This window comes from Mustelus asterias, chromosome 8 (assembly GCF_964213995.1).
Source record: "Mustelus asterias chromosome 8, sMusAst1.hap1.1, whole genome shotgun sequence".
Classification (NCBI taxonomy): Eukaryota; Metazoa; Chordata; class Chondrichthyes; order Carcharhiniformes; family Triakidae; genus Mustelus; species Mustelus asterias.
Genome location: NC_135808.1, coordinates 78928058 through 78946011, shown reverse-complemented (window position 1 = coordinate 78946011; position 17954 = coordinate 78928058). Strand labels below are relative to the sequence as shown.

At 43.0% G+C, this 17954-nt stretch overlaps 1 protein-coding gene across 1 annotated transcript in view; it reads right to left on the bottom strand.

Moving 5' to 3' along the window:
• Positions 1 to 17954, bottom strand: part of hmcn1 (hemicentin 1) — a 493052-nt gene that overhangs the window by 459526 nt on the left and 15572 nt on the right. The window lies entirely within an intron of this gene.

Genomic DNA, 17954 nt, shown 5'->3' with positions numbered 1-17954 from the left:
CAAGGCTAATTGTATTTAACCAACTTGATTGACATTTTTTGTGATTATAAGGGGTTGATGAGGGTAATGTGGTTGATGTGATATATATGGATTTCTAAAAAACATCTGATGAAGTGCCATGTAATAGGCCTGTCAGGAAAGTTGAAGCCTATGAAATAAAAGGACAGTGGTGGTATGGATACCAAGTTGGCTGAGTGACGGGAAACAGAGTCATGGCTGGTGGTGTGGTTCACCAGAAGTCAGTGCCAAGGCCATTTCGACACAAGACTTGGATGTACAAGAACACAATTTCAACATTTGCATTGGATGGAGGAGGATAGCGTTAGTCTTCAAGAGAATATAGGCTGGTGGAATGGATGGACACATGACAGATGCAATTCAATGCATGGAAGTGTAAAATTGTACATTTTGGTAGGAAGTACATGAAGAGGTGTTACAACCTAAAGGGCACAATGCTAAAGGGAATACAGTAACAGAGACCTGGATGTATAAATGCACATATTGCCAAAGATGGCAGGGAAAGTTGAAAACGTGGTTACAGAAATATATGGGATCCTGAGTCCTGAGCTTTACAAAGAGTACAAAAGAACGTTATGTTGTATGATTTGCCAGAATGCCTCTAAAGGGCGCAGGTTCCTATAAGACGACCGCATCTAACACTCCTGACCTGGCTGGCTCACTGTGGAGATAACATATCCAACTCCTCTCCAATTTTCATGGAGTCAGGTCAAGCTTTTAGTTCATGGCTCCTCAGAGGAGCTATTAACTATAGATTGCATGAGGTGACTTTTTAAAAGCCTATCTCAAAGTTAGTCTAGGCAGCTATTAGGATACTAGAACAGCTGCTCACCAGAGGAAACGTTGTTTGATGTACAGTTCTCTGATCTCTGCAGTCAATTTCACAATGTTTATTTATACAGTTTGAGTGGTTTGCCGTTTGAGACTTCAAAGGACGTGGATGATTGACATTTTTATTAGCTTTTTATTCCAAATTTTTATTCTAAATCACCTTATTTTATCAATTAAATATTTTAAGTTGCATTGTTTACATTTAAACATGTCCTACACTGTTAGTTATTAAACTAAACAACTAAATTAATGGCTTTTAATTCTAAAAAGAATGAAAATTATAGGATTCTATTGGATCTGCGCAATTTTGATTATTCTTTTATTAGATAGCATTTTGATCTAATGTATGAAGTTTATATAAGCAGCAGCTCCATACAAACCCAAAACCAAAGAGAATGTTTCATGTCTTTTAGTAATTTGATGTGTTTGTTATTTTTTTCTTTTTGCTTCATTTTGATCATTTTTACATCAAAGGGAGAGCTGCTTGCATCAGGGAATGGAACAAATTCCATTTTAAACACTTGTAAATTCAATTAAGTTAAGCTTTTCTCAGCACAAGTGCATCTCCGACTTGCACTCATATCCAGTCAGGCCTTACTCTGCAAGTCAGCTTCTTTAATTTTGGATGGAAACAAATCAGATTTGACAATGAAGTATGACTTTTTGTTTAAACAGAAAAACTACTTTTTTCCTCCAAAGGGCGTTACTTTGTAATATTCACAAGGCATGGATATTGCACAACAAACTACATCAAGAATAACATTGGGGTGATGGGGGAAGTTTGTGATTGGAAGAAAATAATCGTATCAAGGGTTTTATATAAAGCCACAAAATTTCAGAAGTGTAGTTCAAGTTTTATTATCTGAAGAACTTCAATTTATGCTAGCCATTCCCACAAACCAGGATGATTGTAATACTTTCCGGTTCACATACACATGGACATGCACACTAATGCCAATTTTATTTCAACTTTAACTCTCCATTCCACAGACCTGATGTATTGTCAATTGTACTCTAAATAATGGCAGAGCTTTTGACCAGCTCAAACCTTCTTTCTAGAACTCCCTCCATAGATATTTCCACCATGCTTCTTATCTTCCTTCATTTAAAATTCTGCTCAAAAAGTCACATGTGTCCTCGGGGGTGGGGGGGGGTTGATGGTGCTGTGGTATTGTCACTGGACTAATAATCCAGAGACCTAGAGTAATGCCCTGGGGACCCGGGCTCAAATCCCACCAAGGCAGAAGTTGAAATTTGGATTTAATAAAAATCTCAAATTGGAAGTCTGATGATGACCATGAAATCATTGTCAATTGTTGTAAAAGCCTATCTGGTTCACTTATGTCCTTTAGGAAAAGAAAATCTGCCGCCCTTATCTGCTCTGGCCTACATGTAATTCCAGACCCATAGCAATGTGGCTGATTTTTAAATGCCCTCTGAAATGGCCTATGCAGTTCAAGGGCAATAAATGCTGGCCCAGCCAGTGATGCCCACATCCCTGAATGAATAAAAGTAATTTCTTCCCAATTCTTATAATTGCTTAAAGTTTGCATAATTCTTCCATGCAGAATTCCTTGCAATTTTTAATGTATTAAGAACAGGGTAAACAATTTTAGCAGACAGGCAGGCACTCAAGAATTTATTTGCTAATCTAAAACTATGTGCAGAGCACATAAACTTTACAATAATATTATAAACCACAAGAGTCAAATTCCAGTTGTTTATCAGCATAATCTAAACCCTGGAACTGGATTGCTTCCCTTCACCCACTTCAGTAGGTTAGAGATAATCCTAAACAAAGAAGTATTACCTCAAATAGGAGTGGTTTATTCAGAAGTAAAACTGCAACGAGCATGTCATTGTGCACTGCCACTTAAGGATGGTGTTTCTTTGTCTGCAAAACTACTTTTCTCAGTGCTTTGGGGCTTCAGTCAGGATTTCTGATGCTACATTTACTCTGCTTCACACTTTCAAAACACGGATCTTTCAATAGAAAACTCATATTTTGCAGTTATAAAGAGAATGGCAGTGACTAGATTGGAGGGTCTTCTTAATGCCAGGCATCAACAATTTTATTCCTTTCGCAACATGCACTTCACTCAACAGGACGTACAGACCAAGAAATCTTAATTATACAACCCCACAACACATGGAGGGTGCAAAAGCAGGGAACAGGACAGCAAGTGGCCAACAACCAGGTAAAGGCAAGCACAAGCTTTGAGCTAGCAATAAATAAAAAGTTGACTTGGTCAGTAGGTGGGCAGACAAGCACTGAGAGAGACATCACCTGAATGAGACACAGTCCGAGTGAGTACATTTGGAGCAAAGTAGAATTCAGTGCAGTGGGGAAAAGAGATGCTCCTTTCTAACTTTTTAATCTTCAAAAGGTAGTGTGGCACTGTCACAGCAGTAGAGGCTAGTTACTTGGTGAGTATATCAGCTGCTGTGAGGAAACAATGAGGAAATAATGAGGAAAAGAAAGACAATCGTGACAACAGGAAACTAGTAACTGGATTGGCCAGTAAGTGCTCAGTGTAAGGAGCAGTATGTAAAAAACTAGCATCTAAAATAAGGAAGGTTAAGGCAATACAAGTAATCCAAAATAGAGTAGGGTTAGCGCAAGAGAAGTAAAGTTAACACATGGCAGGGCTGCTCAGTCAAGTAGAATGTGTGCCCTGTAATGTACATCAAGTCATGGACTCTACCGGTGTCCTAGATGATCCTGTGCAGGAAGTGCTACCAGCTGCAGAAACTTGAGCTCCAGGTTTCAGAGCTCTAGTGATGACTAGAATCACTGTGGTGTATCCACGAGCCTGAGAGCCACATGGATATCACATTCAGACACATGGTCAAACCGCAGCTTAAAGGACTGGAGGCCGAAAGGGATGGGTGACCACCAGGCAGCCCAAGAGAACCAGGCAGGTAGAGCAGGAATCCCCTGGGGTCCCGTCCAGAAATTGGCTTTCTATTTTGGAAGCTGGTGATGGCTTTGGTTCCTCAGAGGAGTGCAGGCAAGGCCAGGCTTGTGGCACCACTATCAGCTCGGCTGTGCAGGAGAGAAGGACGAAGGGAAGACCAATAGTGATAGGGGATTCATTAGTTTGGGGAACAGTAAGGCACTTCTGTGGCCATAGATGTGATTCCAGGATGGTATGTTGCCTCTCTGGTGCCAGGGTCAAGAATGTCAGAGTGACTACAGGATATTCTTCTGGGGAGGTTGAACAGCCTGCGGTTGTGGTGTACATTAGTACCAATTACTTAGGTAGGAAGGAGGATGGAGATCTATGGTTAGAATTTAGGGAGCTGGGTAGAAAATTAGCAAACATGACCTCAAAAGGCTGTAATCGCTGGATTACACCCAGTGCCACATGAAAGTGAATACAGAAATAGAAAGGTCCAGCAGACAAATCCTTGACTGGAAAGATGGAACAGGAGAAAGGGCTTTAGATTCCTGGGACAGGCTCTGGGGGGAGATAGAACCTGTAGAAGCCAGACAGGTTGTATCTGAACAAAACCGGGACTGAATTTCTTGAAGGGGTATTCTGCTAATGCTATTGGGAGGGCTTTAAAATAACTTGGCAGCGGTGTAGGAACCAAGAGGAAATATTAGAGGGGAATATCAGGATACACAAATATTGAATAGTTGAGAGAGCACTAGTATTGAGAACAGTAAGTTAATAACTGAAGTCTGAGTAAGGGAGAAAGTAATAATATTTAAATCAGGGTTAGGTGCATACATGTGAATGTAACAAGTATAGTAAATAAGATTGGAGAGTTGCAGGCACAGATTACATTGTGAAAATAATGTTGTGCAGCTACCAGAGACCTGGCTTAAGAAGGACAAGACTGGACGTTAAATATTCCTGAATGATAGAAAAGGAAGGATGGGGGGGAGGTAACTTTAATTACCCGAATGTAGACTGGGACAATAATAATGTAAAGAGCAGAGAGGAGCAAAAGTTCCTAGACTGTGTCCAGGAAAATTTTCTATAGCAGTCATGTACCCAGGCCAACTAGAAAGGATGCGCTGTTGGACCAGGTTCCTAGAAATGAAGTGGGCCAAGTAGATCAAATGTCAGTGGGGGAACATTTAGGACACAGTGACCATTGTACTGTAAGATTTAGGAAAAGGAAAATAGGGAATCTGGAGTAAAAATAATTATTTTGGGAAAGCGGACTTCAATGGGGCAAGAATGGAGCTGGGTCGATTAGACTCAGGTTGTTGGGAAAACTGTAGCTGAACAAAGGGTTATTTTCAAAACAGAAATGGTCCAGACACAAGTCAAGCTATATTCCCTTAAAAGGGAAAGAAAGATAGGACAAACAAATCCAGAACTCCCTGGATGAAAAAAGAGAAAGAAATTAAGATAAGGAATAAAATGTGTGCTTATGACAGGTGATAGGTGAGAATCAAGAGCAATACATGAGGTGCAGAGGGGAGGTGAAAAAGCACATTAGAGAAGCAAAGAGAGAAAAGACTGGCAGCCAACATTAACAGAAATCCCAAAGTCTTCCATAGGCATATAAATAGTAAGAGGGTGGTAAAAGGAGTAGGGTTGATTAGGGACCTAAAAGGGGATTTACACATGGAGGCAGGGGGCATGGCTGAGGTACTAAATGAATACTTTGCATCCAGTTTTTAATCAAGGAGGGAGATGCTACCCAGGAAATGGTGACAGTTGAGGAACTTTTGTCCCTTCTAGAGTTCAAAATTGATAAGGAGGAAGTGTCGAATAAATTGTTACTGAAAGCTGACAAGGCACCATGATCAGAAATTGTGGGGCACTGGCCATAATCTTTGAGTTTTCTCTCGACTCAGGGGAGGTGGCAGAGGACTGCAAAATTGCAAATAATCCATTCTTGTTCAAAAAGGGTTGTAAAGATAGCCCCAGCTCCAGAGACAACAATTCAAGGTAGAATTAGTCACATGCAAAAATGTGGGTTGATTAGGAAGCGCCAATATGAATTTCTAAAGGGGAAAATTGTATGTAACTAACTTGGAGTATTTTCGGGAGGTAATATAAAGGCTCAATGAAGGTAATGCTGTTGTTGTGTATTTGGGCTTCAAAAAGTATTCGATACAATACCACACAACAGACTTGAGAAAAGTTATAGCTCATGGAATAAAAGGGACAGCAGCAAAATGGATTCAAAACAGGCTCAATAATTAGTAATGGTCAATGGATATTTTTTGGGCTGCAGGAAGGTTTGTGATTATGTTGCCCCAGAGGTTGGCACTTGTTTTTCCTGATCTATATTAAAGATCTAGAAGTTGGTGTGCAGTGACAGTTTCAAAGTTTGTGGAGGATACAAAATTTGAAAGTATTGTAAACTGTGAAGATGACAGTGTAAAACTATAGAAAGGACAGACAAGTCGGTGGAGGGGGCAGATAGATGGCAGATGAAGTTCAATGTGGAGAAGTGTGAGGTGATGCACTTTGTCAGGAGAATGTGCGAGCGACAATGAGGGGTAAAATTCTAAAAAGGGTGCAGGAACAGAGGGACCTGGGTATATTGCAGGGCAGGTGGAAAGCAGTTAGTAAAGCATATAGTATCTTCGGCTTTATTAATAGAGGTATAAAGCACAAAGCAAGGAGATTATGCTGAACTTATACAAGACACTAGTTAGACCTCAGCTGGAATATTTGCATACAGTTCTGGGTGCCACACTTTCAGAAGGATGTGAATGTTTTGGAGAGATTACAGAAGAGGTTTACCCGAATGGTGCCAGGGATAAGAAACTTCAGTTATGATGTTAGATTGGAGAAATTAGGACCATTCTCTTTGGAAAAAAGGTGGCTGAGAGGAGACTTGATAAAGGTGTTCAATACCATGAGGGGGCTGAACAGAAGAGATCGGGAGAAACTGTTTCCCCCTGTATAAGGATCAAGAACAAAGTGCCACGGATTCATGGTGATTTTTTAAAGAAGTGAACATGATACAAGAGAAAGGAAATTCACACAAGTCATTCGGGTCTGGATTCCACCATCAAAAGTTGAAAGGAGGCACAGAGATAAATTCATAACTCTCGGTGATTGAGCCACATTTACTTTAAATAATATGTTTGTCAGGAAGCAGCACAGAAATCCATCCCATTTCCTTTATACCATATCAACCCATTGGCCCATCTCTACCAGTTCCTAGCCTACTGCATCTACAACATATTCCCCAAGTGGCAGAAGATTAAATGTTGGGTGACTGGGCTGGTTCCCGCACTATGATTCTTATCACTGGGTAGCAGCTTCGAGCCTCGAAAGCTTGTGTGGCTTTTGCTACCAAATAAACCTGTTGGACTTTAACCTGGTGTTGTTAAACTTCTTACTTCATATGGATAGCCAGGATACCCCTTTAGAGAGGTATAGTACCCCTTTCAGATTTGGTCCCAGTTCACCTTTGCAGGTCAGACACCCTTTGACAGGTGCTTCTGACAATTTTGACAAGACTGTTGACTGTTTCAATGAGCTTGACGGTGATTTGTTTATGCACTTTTCAAAGGGTGTCTGACCTGCAAAGGTGAAGGCATTTAGAAGCCAAGCCCATTAAATTTTTGAAAAAAATGTCTGGAGTTTAAAAAAAGATTGATTGTTTGCTAGTTCGGCTGCCTGTTGACTTAGTCTTTAGTCATTGAGTGTCTTTAAGACAGAAATAGATTAATAAGGGGATCGGGGTTTTGGGGAAAAGGCAGGAGAATGGGGATGAGAAAAATATCTCATTTTTGATTGAATGGCAGAGCAGATTTGTTGGGCTGAGTGGCCTAATTCTGCTCCTATGTCTTATGGTCTTATAGTCCCAAGGGTTCCCTTTACTGGATTAGCGTTGCATGACTGATTTCGCACCCACCCATTACCACAGTTGGGTGCCTGCCATTTCACAGTTTGATTGACAGCTACAAGTGGTTGTAGAATTCTTGATGTGGGGCCACAAATTCAATCCATGTTGTTATAAGGACATTTACATTTGAATGAAATGTTGAAATGTTGGGGATTTATTGAGTGAAGGATTGCAAATGTAGTAAATGGACAATGATGAATTAGAGCTTTGTTTCAAATATTGTGAAGTTTGCAAAAGAACTTTATTTTCTCACTCATCATGGATTCAGAGGTCTGCCCATGGTAGATACTGGGCGAGTGGGTATGATAGGTTTAAGGGCAAAAGGTGTTGATGGGTAGGCACAAGTATGCACTAAGTTGCCATAGGGGCTATAAAGGGCCATGAGTGTGGGTACAAAGCAGGAGGTGGTAGGGGTTGGCACAGATGGGACATGGGAGTGTATTGGGGAGGGAGAACAGTGAAGAGAAGGAGTTCAAGATGTTTAATATTTAATCTTTATTTTTGAACGCAAAAGCCTCCTCTCTTTTTCCTCGGTTCATTCACCCTAACTCCTATTCTAATCCAACGGCACCCCAGCATGCCCCAGAAACACCCCCCCACCCACCCCAGCCTCACCCAACTCTCCCAAAACTGTGGCCCAAAATTTCCAGCCAGTCATTTTTAAATATGTGGTTCCCACTAGTCCGGGAGCAAAAATCTGGATCTTTGAATTTATGCAAGACCTTTTATAGCTTCAGAAAAGCTTTATAGCTAATTAGTACTTTTGAAGTATAATCATTGTTGTATTGCAAGGAGACACGTCAGTCAATTTGCATACAGTTAATGCACATTTGGATCCTGTAGTGTTGCTGAAGGGGACACAAGCTTTGTACTCTACTGGAGCTTTGCACTGTGCTGCCAGCTGCTTGCAACATAGCACCTTTTTGAGATGGGCGTTTGCACAGGTGACCCACATGTATGCCAAAAGCAACTGAATTGGTGCTATCCTGAAAAGACAAGAGCCAGGTGACGCTGGATTTCCTTATTTGGACAATGTAGATACATTGAACAAATTTTCATGTCACTCTGCAAAGGAAAAGCATCTTGAGCTACAAGATGGGCTTCGCACCAGTGTCATTTAAAAAGCCAGGCCAATATTCAAGTAAGGCAACTTTGAAGAACTTCTGCTATTGCAAACTGCCTGGAAGTACTGTCAGGTTTGTGGTGTGTTCCTGAATTTGCCAGGATGCTCTGCTACATCCTTGCAGGGGTGGCAGAGAAGCAGGTAACCCCTTCACTCAAAAGGCGCAACAAGTAAGGGGGCTGCAGTTACAATGCCTCTAGGTCAGCATTCAACAGGGAGGTGGAACAGAAAAGCTGAAGAAAACAGTACGCACAACATTGCCCTCCATCAATAGCGATCATAATTCTATCTCCTTCATGATAGCATTGGAAAGAGATAGGATCAGGCAGGCTAGGAAAGTGTTTCTCTGGAGTAAAGGGAAATACAGTGTCATCAGGGAGGAAATTAGACGGGTAAATTGGAAGGAGGCATTCTTGGGGAAAAGTACCGAAGGAAAGTGGAGGATTTTCAAGGAATGTCTGTCTGGAGCTCTGCATGACAACGTTCCGATGAGACAGGGGGGTGTTGGTAGGGTACGGGAACCGTGGTGCACGAAGGTTGTGATGAACCTGGTGAATAAGAAAAGAGAGGCGTACAGAAGGTTCAGAGAGCTAGGAGGTGTTAAGGATTTAGAGGAGTATACGGGATGTAGGAAGGAGCTTAAGAAGGAAATTAGGAGAGCGAGAAGGGGTCATGAGAAGGCCTTGGCGGGTAAGATTAAGGAGAACCCCAAGGCTTTCTACAAATATGTCAAGAGTAAAAGGATGAGATGTGAAGGCATAGGACCCTTAAAAGGTGAAGGGGGAAAAGTTTGTGCGGAACCGTTAGAAATGGCGGAGCTGCTTAATGAATACTTTACCTCGGTATTCACGGTGGAAAGGGATCTGGGTGGTTGTACTGCTGGTTTGCGGTGGACAGAAAGGATCGAGCATGTGGACATAAAGAAAGAGGATGTGTTGGAACTATTGAATGGCATCAAGGTTGGTAAGTCGCCGGGACCGGATGGGATGTACCCCAGGTTACTGTGGGAGGCGAGGGAGGAGATTGCGGAGCCTTTGGCGATGATCTTTGCATCGTCGATGGAGACGGGAGAGGTTCCGGAGGATTGGAGGATTGCAGATGTGGTCCCTATATTCAAGAAAGGGAACAGGGACAGCCCGGGAAATTACCGACCGGTGAGTCTAACCTCAGTGGTTGGTAAGTTGATGGAGAGGATCCTGAGAGACAGGATTTATGATCATCTAGAGAAGTTTAGTATGATCAAAAGTAGTCAGCACGGCTTTGTCAAGGGCAGGTCGTGCCTTACGAGCCTGGTTGAGTTCTTTGAAAATGTGACCAAACACATTGACGAAGGAAGAGCGGTGGATGTGGTCTATATGGACTTCAGCAAGGCGTTCGATAAGGTCCCCCATGCAAGACTTCTTGAGAAAGTGAGAGGGCATGGGATCCAAGGGGCTGTTGCCTTGTGGATCCAGAACTGGCTTGCCTGCAGAAGGCAGAGAGTGGCTGTGGAGGGGTCTTTCTCTGCATGGCGGTCAGTGACCAGTGGAGTGCCCCAGGGATCTGTTCTGGGACCCTTGCTGTTTGTCATTTTCATAAATGACCTGGATGAGGAAGTGGAGGGATGGGTTGGTAAGTTTGCTGACGACACCAAGGTAGGTGGTGTTGTGGATAGTTTGGAGGGATGTCAGAAGTTGCAGCGAGACATAGATAGAATGCAAGACTGGGCGGAGAAGTGGCAGATGGACTTCAACCCGGATAAGTGTGTGGTGATCCATTTTGGCAGATCCAATGGGATGAAGCAGCAATATAATATGAAGGGTACCATTCTTAGCAGTGTAGAGGATCAGAAGGACCTTGGGGTCCGGGTCCATAGGACTCTTAAATCGGCCTCGCAGGTGGAGGATGCGGTCAAGAAGGCGTACGGCGTACTGGCCTTCATTAATCGAGGGATTGAGTTTAGGAGTCGGGAGATAATGCTGCAGCTTTATAGGACCCTGGTTAGACCCCACTTGGAGTACTGCGCGCAGTTCTGGTCACCTCATTACAGGAAAGATGTTGAAGCCATTGAAAGGGTGCAGAGGAGATTTACAAGGATGTTGCCTGGATTGGGGGGCATGCCTTATGAGGATAGGTTGAGGGAGCTTGGTCTCTTCTCCCTGGAGAGACGAAGGATGAGAGGTGACCTGATAGAGGTTTACAAGATGTTGAGAGGTCTGGATAGGGTAGACTCTCAGAGGCTATTTCCAAGGGCTGAAATGGTTGCTACGAGAGGACACAGGTTTAAGGTGCTGGGGGGTAGGTACAGAGGAGATGTCAGGGGTAAGTTTTTCACTCAGAGGGTGGTGGGTGAGTGGAATCGGCTGACGTCGGTGGTGGTGGAGGCAAACTCATTGGGGTCTTTTAAGAGACTTCTGGATGAGTACATGGGATTTAATGGGATTGAGGGCTATAGATAGGCCTAGAGGTGGGGATGTGATCGGCGCAACCTGTGGGCCGAAGGGCCTGTTTGTGCTGTGGCTTTCTATGTTCTATGTTCTATCAAGTTGGAGCAGGACTCCTTCATGATCCTCGATAGCCGCAGGAGATGACGTAACAAGACAGGCAGTGCATTCAGCAACCCTATGCCCATGTCCATCAGCATGTTCCTTTATGCTAGCCTCATTGAGGTTCTCATGAGATTCCTCAAACAGAATTTATCTTCGATTTCACCCTCCAGTGAGCTGGACTATGAGCCATATTTTGCCCCTGACTTTATTAGAGCCCACCTGTACCTGGTAGCTCATTTTTTTCTGATTCCTTCTCTGTGCTTGTGTCCAAGGTATGTGCAGTGTAAGTGCCAGATCGAGTGATGATGTTTCTTCATAAATGCTGTGCTCATGCCCCCTCTCTGCTTCCTGGGGCTGCTGTGACTGGCAAGGCAGCAGTTCAAGGGTGTCTGAAAGCAGGAACCCAGACGGAGAAGACTGTGATGGGAGAGGGTTGGAGTGAGATGCAAGAGGTCTACATTCACACTATTAGCAGCTAGCTCATCTTGCCAGATCTCAGGATGAGAACGTGCTGGAAGTTGAGAGGCACCATGAGGCAGGAACACATCATCCTCAGTGATCTGTGCTGCCACATGCCATGGATTCTGTCTGGCCAGCTCAAAAAATTCAGGTGTCCCCGTCCTCACTGGTTCTGTTGATCTCTTCCATTGTGTGTCACCCCATCTTGCAAGAGATACAGGTACGGAGAATGGCTGCATAAGTATGGGAGGGCAGGGCAATGTTGGTACACTTAAGTCCTGAGTGCCAGAGAGTGCAGATGGATGAATGGTGGGGATGTGGTGCATTGAGCAGCAGGAGAGGTTATGGTGTAATGGTAGATGATGTCCTATGAAGGCACTTTCACTGACTTTCACCACCTGTGTGAGCTCACTACGTATCTTGTGACACTACTGCAGGTCCTCAGGACCAGACGCCAGGAACTGACCTCTGTCTACCACTCTTATTCCACTGAGAGTGGGCCTCGAGGGTCTCCACACCTCCCACAGAATCATGGTGCATCTTCTTGTTCTCACCTCAACCAATTTTGTCTTCAGTGCAGCATTCGTCACGCTGGAGCCCTGTTTTTCCTCTGCTGTTCCACTTCCATGTTTTAAATTTCAACAATTGTATTCAATACAACTTTTCTTTAGGAGAAACTGACCATCTTGAAGAGCAGAGGACTGGCTGCATTATGTGCAAATAGCATAAGGCCACAGGACACAGAGGCAGCCACCAGTATGGGAAAAACATTCAACTGCAATCACAATGTGGTCGTACTAATCTACCAGCTGTCCAACTGCATGGAACAGCCGTGGGCAAATGGTAAATCACAAACCCTGTATCCAAAAAAAGGGAGTAGGTCCATTTTTAGCCCTGAAAGTTGCCACTGAAAGCAATTAAATAATAACCAGATAATCTGTCTTTTTAAACTGATTGAAGAACAATTATTGGCCAGAACACATGTACATGCGTGTTCTTCTTTACATCCACTTTCAAGATCAGATAGAATATTAGTTTGCCAAACATGGAATCCCCAGCAGTGCAGCACTCCCTCGATGTGGTACTTAAGTGTTAGGCTGTATTTTGTGCTTGACTCACCAGATTAGATCTTCAACCCACAACCTCCTAACTCCTCCGAGGACAAAAGTGCTACGACTGAGCCAAGTTCAACAACTTAGCTCCCTCCAATCAAGGCATTGAGGGGATTTTGACGAAATGAGCTCACTGACATTATCCAGACAGACAGTGACATCAAAAGAGAAAATGCTGGAAAATCTCAGCAGGTCTGACAGCATCTGTAAGGAGAGAAAAGAGTTGACGCTTTTGAGTCCAGATGACCCTTTGTCAAAGCTTTGTCAATTATTTTCTCTCCTTACAGATGCTGCCAGATCTGCTGAGATTTTCCAGCATTTTCTCTTTTGGTTTCAGATTCCAGCATCTGCAGTAATTTTCTTTTAGACAGTGGCATCGACTGCTTACAATCTTGAACAAGACCGGTCAGCGTCATGGTAGGCAACGTAATGGTTGAAGCCAGATCTATGTTAGAGAATGCATATTGTTCCACAACCATTATCGAAATTCTTCCTGCTTTCTATGGCAGTTCTTGGAATGATGGAGGTTGTACTGACTGCCTTTGATGTGGAGATGCCGGCGTTAGACTGGGGTAAACACAGTAAGAGTTTTAACCTGGTGTTGTTAAAACTCTTACTGACTGCCTTTGCCAGCTCCCATCCAACAACCTGCAGCATTCTCCTCCTCGTTTTCAATCCCTTATTGCCTTCAAGACAATCTCCCCATACCCAGCCTCAGATCTGCCAGCTCCACTTACTCATCAAAAAGTTTAGGGAATTTCCAGCTGCTTATAATCCCTATCTGGATTCCTGTCCAGAAATATTAAAAGGTTTAAAATCTAGCACTAAGTGAGCATACTTGTTTTTGTACTAACTAATTCTGAAGGGTGTTATGTCTGTAGGGATATTGCTTTAAAGTGGAAATATAAAGATTGCTAGTTGTTAAGAATTATACTTTGACAAGTGTTTTAATTGATAAAAATTATGCCAATTCTTTTTGCTAACTTCTACGTTCTTAAACAAAGTTTGTTTTGATAAAAGCTTTCTAGTGAGCCAATTGCGGCACAGTAGCACAGTGGTTAGCACTGCTGCTTCACAGCTCCAGGGTCCCGGGTTCGATTCCCGGCTCGGGTCACTGTCTGTGTGGAGTTTGCACATTCTCCTCATGTCTGCGTGGGTTTCCTCCGGGTGCTCCGGTTTCCTCCCACAGTCCAAAGATGTGCGGGTTAGGTTGATTGGCCAGGTTAAAAAAAAAATTGCCCCTTAGAGTCCTGGGATGTGTAGGTTAGAGGGATTCGCGGGTAAAATATGTGGGGGTAGGGCCTGGGTGGGATTGTGGTCGGTGCAGACTCGATGGGCCGAATGGCCTCCTTCTGCACTGTAGGGTTTCTATGATTTCTACCTGGAGTGAAACACCTTATGCTCACCCTATTGTCAAAATCAAAAGTAAAAGTTGGGGTCTTGGCTAACTTCACCTTGGAGTTTCAGATCTGGTCCCTAACACTACCCATTAAAGTGATAGGAAATCTTGAATTAAAAACTAGTCTCAGTTATGGAGACCATGAAACTGTCACTGGTTGTGGTAAAAACCCACTTGGTTTAATAATATCCTTGAGGGAAGAAGATCTGTCATTCTACCTTGTCTAGCCTACATGTGACTCCAGACCCACAGCAACACAGTTGACTCTTAACTGCCCTCTCAATTGGCCTGGCAAGCCAATCAGTTCAAGGGCAATTAAAGATCAGCAGCAAATGCTGATCTTGCTAGTGATGCTCAATCCATGAAGGAACAAAACAACCTACCGGTATTTAACAGCAAGAGAGAAATAACCTAAACTTATCCCACCAGCAGGCAATGAGGCTGGTGTGAGGCACACACATCACTCAGTCATTTTTGAATGATAGAACCTGTAATGACAGGCCAGTTTTGCTCAGTACGTTCATGCATCAAGGCACTTTATAGTATTCCTGTTCTGGGAAAGAGTTCTCTAAAACATTTCTCTCAGTTTTTTGCTGGAGATCTCTGTTCCCATTGCACTTCTGAACATTGCTATTTGAGTCAGATTGCAAATATGACATACAAACTCCCTTTGATTTGAAGGCTTTAGTTCAGTAAATGCAGCAGCTGTACCCTGACTGTAAACTCCAATTACCCACATCTTTTTCATCTATGATGATGTCATTAGTTGCTTTAAACTATGGACTACAGTTGACAGAGTAATAACTCCATATCTGTGGTTGACTATTCTCTGGTAATGCAACTGCTCCTTCACATAAAAAACATACATGCGCTCATTAATGCAGCATTCATTTTGCAGAATTGTTCTGAATTGTTTTCCTGTAGGATTGGGCAGAATCCTGTGCCCTCAAACATAGTGAATTGGTGACAGGGGATGTATTTAGGTGGGAGGGTCGCGATCCCATTGTCTTCCCACCTCTGCCCTGGTCATGTCCAGGACATATAGGCCCGTGGATGGCCTTCCTGCACTACTGCCAATTGAGACCCTTAAATGAGTAATTAATGAGTATAGTGCCTCATTCCACCACTGCTGCTATTAACCCAACAGCAAACTGGTCCAGATGCAGAGTCCCAGAACCAAGACAGAAACTCTAAACTTTCACTGGTTACACATTTGAGATAATTGAGCTAGAATCTTCATAGAAACCTGAGATTACAGCAGACACTTTAATGCCTATAGCTTTGTGCTGTTCATTCTTTCATCAGCCCAATGAACTCTCTACAATTTCAAAAAAAGAATGCCCAGTTTCTGAAGTGAAATCATCATGTTCAATTTTGGTTCCTTCTAAAGTTGTAATTTTTGTCAATCCTAATAAAACAGAATTTAAAAAATAACAGCAGCACACAAGAAGGGGAGCACAAAATGCAAACTCTGGCATGTTTGCTTGCAGGTTCCCCAGGGGGTTGGAGATCCTCCCATTCAAAGGCACTCCATGCCTCAAAGGAGGTACCCAACATTTTAATGGAGGGATTCAAACCCACCTCCCACATGACTTCCCCTCTCCTTGTGGCTGGGTTCCTTCTCAATCCAAGGCACACGTGGCTGCAGCTAGTCTCCCTGGTGGCTATGCCAAGTACAGAAGAGAGTTACCGGCCCTAGGCCCATCTGCCCTTGAGATTCTGAATTCTGGGGGAAGCAATTGTTGTTTTTCAAAATGTTCACTATGTAGTTTACCTCAGTAAAGCTTTAGAAATTTGCCACTTTAGCTTTTTCGCAAATAATTTTGATAAATCCAAGCGGAATGCAGGTTTAGAAAAAGAAATATTTCCGTGTATAGCACTGATAAATCCTGGGAAATGAGGTAAAACATATCCGTGACAGAGCAATAAAAATTCAGCTCAATATTAAATAATTTGGCCAAATTATTTATTTCATGATTGAGTTTTTGGTGGAAAAAACCCCAAAGCCTTCAAAAGTTAATGAAAGCATTGAAACACACAAAAGACAATCTAATGGCCCAAGTTAATTATGGTTGTGAGATAATATATGCAATTGTCTCGTTAAAGCCATACTTTTGATGCTAGAAATGTTGGTTGCTGAAAAGAAAAATAGCAAATAAAACATCCTTCAGAACAAAATTTCAGTGTTTTGTTGAACAATCATGAAGCGGTATACTCTTCTAGAAAATAGCAGCTATTGTGTGTCTTCATCATTGGAAATGCTCATCACTGCACCATCTACAGGAGCAACAGGAACTGTAGCTATTTTAATGTCGCACATCCATATGCAATCTGTCATGGATTTTCTTTTCCTAATTTCCCAGAATTTATCAGTGCTATACTCAGGAATATTTCTTTTCTAAACCAAGTTTAATGCAAGTACATGGGTAATCGAGATTGCATCCATAATATAGGGAAAGCACATTAGCAGGCTTTGGAAAATGAATCTAGCTGGAAAAGACAGGAGTCAAGGGCTGGTGGGAAATGAAGGGGAGAGACAGACTGCAGGCATGTAGAAGGAAAAGACCAGTGAAGGGTGGATGTCAAAGTGCCAAACCTCTTCATGCTGAGGAGAGATGAGGTGGATGGAGAAGACATCAGAAGATGAAAGAGGAGAGGGAAAAGGAAAATAATAGGAGGGACAGAGAGTAGAGAAGGATGGAAAGAGTGGATAGGCAAGGTTGAGGTGCACTGAGAGATGTAGAGTAAAGATCTAATGTTTATGTTAATTAGACAATGATGATGCAAGCATGACAGCAGAGCAGATAACCGAGGGATTCCAAAGGAGGTCACAGAAGAGTCTGTGTAGAGAGAGTAAATGTTTCTCACCACGTGGTCTTGGTTGTACATAAATAATTTTAGGAAAAACTACAGCCAAGTCTGAGTCACTCATAGCGCTAGAGGAACTGCGTTGAGCCTGAAACTAACATGAAACAAAGCATTCCTATCGCACTCTCACTCCCAACACTACCCTTATTCCTCTGCCTTCCACACCTTCAGTTGCATCAACAACCCCACTTCACTCCTCCTGCTTTGAACTTACCACTCAATATCTTTATCCTTCTCTCTAAATGACCCCAGCCATTTGCCATAGGGCAGGTGGTGAAACCACAGGACCCTTCACTCTCAACCTATTTTTCTTTTCTTTTTCCCTCAAAACGGCTCCAAACTTTTTGCTGCCACACAGCTGCTGGAATTGAGTGGTGGAGGCAGCAGTTTAAAATAACTGATGTCATGGATTTGAAACCCATTGGAGAAAGCCTGTGAATATCACTTTAAAGGTAGAAGCTTGACTTCGTAAACAGGAGGAGAGAAAACAAGGCGTGTGTTGATAGGAAGCAGAAAGTGAACCAGCGAAGATATTTGCATCGATTGAACAGTCACCATTCATTCCACAGCCCTCCAAAATCATTGCGAGTCTGCAGCAATGACAACAATGGGAGCTCTGGGGGCACCAGTTTGACAGCTGCTGGACAGCTTCGGGCATACAGGAGAAGGCACAAAAATACCAGGTCACCCTCTTTCTGTATGCCATTGGGCCCATAACAAATGATGTCCTGACGAGGCAAGGAGTCGATGAGATTTCAGCAGTGTATGGAGATAGTTCTGAGGGT